This window comes from Neolamprologus brichardi, chromosome 3, assembly GCF_056152115.1.
Source record: "Neolamprologus brichardi isolate AB-2024 chromosome 3, ASM5615211v1, whole genome shotgun sequence".
NCBI lineage: Eukaryota > Metazoa > Chordata > Actinopteri > Cichliformes > Cichlidae > Neolamprologus > Neolamprologus brichardi.
In genome coordinates this window covers 31,650,266-31,653,738 of record NC_142106.1, presented here as the reverse complement: position 1 = coordinate 31,653,738, position 3,473 = coordinate 31,650,266, and the positions used below count along the sequence as shown (strand labels likewise).

The following is a 3,473-nucleotide window of genomic DNA, read 5'->3' as shown; positions in this document are numbered from 1 at the left end:
TAAAATACATTACAGACATCTTAAGAAGCAATCTGTGTGTCTGCGAACATGAAAAGATGAAAAACACAAAATAGGACCAACATTTTAGTCCTGTTGAGTCGCCCCATCTCATAAACAATAGAGCGAGGGATAACTAATATAACAGATGATAAAATGGAATAGAAAACGAGAGCCAGGAAACCGACATTAGTGTAATAGTCGGCTCTCTTTTGAGAGCTGGATTTGCCCGTTTTTGAACTTTTGAACCCGCGTCGTCTTTAAAGTGGTCAGCATGAGCAATATAGTTCACGCATATATATTGCACTCACATTTTGAGTGTTTTCTCTCAGTATGTGTCTGTGTGTAATGCGTGCAGGGGCCTAATCACAGGAGAATATTGTCATTTACTCACTCGAATAGACTCGGTCGACATCCTCTGGTCTGAACTAATGCAGAAACGAATCGCCCCGCTGGGAGCTGACTCACAGGCAGCTATTCTTAGTCAGAGCCAACTGGACTCATACACTCACACCTGCAGATGCAAATATTTGTGTCCAACAACAGTAGTGTAGTAGCGGATTATAAAGCACAGTTCCATGAATGCACACAAATCCATGATAACATCAAGTGGTACACGTGGCCCAAATCCTAATATCCCATTAATCCCTTCTGGCTCCTACCAGATGGTCAAAGGGTAGTTTAGGGTCATAGAAAATTATGTTCTTCTGCTGAAGGTGATGGTGTGTGTGTGTGTATGTTTGGACACAAATATAATGGTTCGCACGCGGCTTTTATGAAAGGGATGGGAGAAAATGTGAGCGAGGATGAAGAAGAAGAAGAAAAAAAGGGAAGTCTCACATCAGAGAGAGTCGGTGGAGCTGGTGGCGGCTTCCCTGTTTGTTTGTGTTTTCCGAGTACAGTGGAGTCACCAGGAGGCCAGCAGTGTCTGTGAGGCTATTCTGTCACAACGCATCCCGTCTCCCATCTGCAAACACACTCCATCTTTGCTCCCTCTTCCCTTTCGCCGGTCGGAGCATCCTCCTCTCTGAATTCCCAGAAATCGAATCTGTCATTGTTCTGCTAAAAAAAAGCAACCCAAAAAACCATTTCCTTCTTACTATTTGTCTCTTAAATGTTTTATTCCCTCCCTCTGCTGCCTTCCTGCCGAAAGCCTTGTCCTAACGCAACAGGTCACAACCCGGCTGGCCTCTTGTTGACCCCAGCCTGACCTTTTGTGGGTTAGCATCTCTCCCTCTTAGCTCCAGCCGTGGTATTGCTAAAAGCCTGGATAATCCAATCACGCTGTCATTAGTACTGAGCGGGCCCCAGAGCCGGAGCAGGTGAGTGGGAGCATTTGTGTAAATGTGTGTGTCCCTTTCCTTTTTTTAATCTTTCCCTTTTGCTCAGATTCAGCTAATTTTCAAGCACAAACATGATGTATGTAAACCAGCAGATAATCACAGCCTCCACACCCCCACCTATATCAGATCAGTGGTGTTTAAACCCCCAATGATCACCTCAGTGTGGTGTTGTATCCTAACCCATGTGAACGTCGTGGACCCTCTGCTTTTTCAAACAGCACAGTCGACGGGAGCGGATGCAGATGAGGGCGGTGTTGCCAGGACTGAGATTTTCATGGCAGGCATGTGTGGCGCTCCAGCCAATCACGGAGAGGATGCTCACAAAGACTCGCAAAATCACCATGATCTCTGCCTCCGTGAAGAAAAACTTTAATCCCCTGAGTGAGAGAGAGAGCCGGTGACTCGTAACGGCTGTAAAGAGCAATTAAAATTTTTAGTAAGACGCTGCTTTTTTAATTGGATCTCTATTATTGTTTTATGGCTTTCACCATGGCAGAGTCTCCCTTTTCGAGCTCAGTGGAACCTACCTGATTAATTATGAATAAAGCAATAATGAGCATAGCCCTCTTTAACCCGAGTGCAACCTGCATATGACACATTCTTTAATTAAACCGAGCACTTTAATTACATTAAAATTGGGCATACTATTTTTACTGTGTAGACACAACTCCTTGCTTTGTTCTTTAGATACTCTTTATGCAGTCTTTTTTTCAGTCCTTTTAGTGTCTCATGCAAGATATAATACTTTATTGGCTTGCTTCTAAAAGACCTGACCAGATCACTGCAAGTGGTATTCTATGTGAATTACCATCCAAGGTCTCAGTGATGCGAAACCTTCTCTGCAAAACGAGTTGAACTCCTGTGGGGAAATAATGAATCATTTATCTATTTTTTGGATGACAAGAAAGTGGTCAGGTCTAAACCACCACTCACATCAGCCTCTAAACTAGCCACCGTGGAAGCGTGAAAATGATAAAGGAAGCCGTTGGCTTCATTTCCTGTATTTTGTTCAAAGTTTTGTAGTTTTGTTTTGTGATAGGCTGAAACACACAAGGCACAAACTCACAGCTGGATGCAGACTACAGCATCCAACCTCCACGTGTATTGCGCTGGAATATTTCAGAGCTGGAAGCAGTACAGGACAGTATCACCGATATCATTATGCGATGAATCATCATTTATTTGCAAATATTCTGAACACATTTTAATGAGCTCTAAATCACTGTGATTTTTACTTTCAACAATAATTATTTTAAACAATAAAACACATTGATATTTGAGGTACATTTTATTGATTTCCAAATAAATTAATGAACATCTTTGTAACACAGTTCAGTGTTAGTAAATATCGATAGTATAAGTCTAGTATCGATCCAGAACTAATAAGGCGCAGGTATCGATGCTATCGATCTGCCCACCTCTGCTGTGTAAGCAGCGGCAGTTACACAGCAGCCCTGTCACATTACACCGTCGAGGTAAATGTCAAACGGCTGCAGGTTTGAGAACGAGCGTGTCTATCACGTGGTAAACGAGCAGCAACTTGAACTTTCGCTTCCTTATCTTCACAGGAGCGGCTCGGTTGACGCTTTCAGCGCCTCCTCGCATTGTCTTTTATCTAAATGTGCTACAGGCAGAACCGTGGGAACGTCCCATCATCATATACCCACTGTTCCGTTTCTAAAACTTGCGCTATTACCTAAGTCAGGATGGCCGAGCGGTCTAAGGCGCTGCGTTCAGGTCGCAGTCTCCCCTGGAGGCGTGGGTTCGAATCCCACTTCTGACAGTATCTTTTCACAAGCAGCGCGAACAGCTCGCTCTCCTCGGGGTTGGTTAGATACTGTTAGTTAACACGCTGCCGTGTTCAGGGTTAAAAATGTCGCATTTTAGTCAGCTGTTCACGGGATGGCATCAAGTGTCATCCGCCAACAGTCTCAAAACACAGGTTCTGGCACTATGTGTTTAAATCTGCTATAACTTCGCTCTGTGAGAATCAAGTCCGATTGATTTTAAGTGATAACCTGTTTATTGAATTTGTTAAGAGGAAACCTGAGCGGCTTTTGACAGCTCTGGCCAGTAACCAGTAGCTCCAACCTAAAATAGAAAACTTTCCAGCTCATGCACACATGCAGGCTG

General features: G+C 43.7%; 1 non-coding gene across 1 annotated transcript; it reads left to right on the top strand.

Annotated features, from left to right (window-relative positions):
• The first annotated feature begins 3,040 nt into the window (after positions 1 to 3,040).
• On the top strand, positions 3,041 to 3,123 carry trnal-cag (transfer RNA leucine (anticodon CAG)). Its single transcript has one exon. It is a non-coding gene; the product is annotated as a tRNA-Leu (tRNA).
• Positions 3,124 to 3,473: the final 350 nt, after the last annotated feature.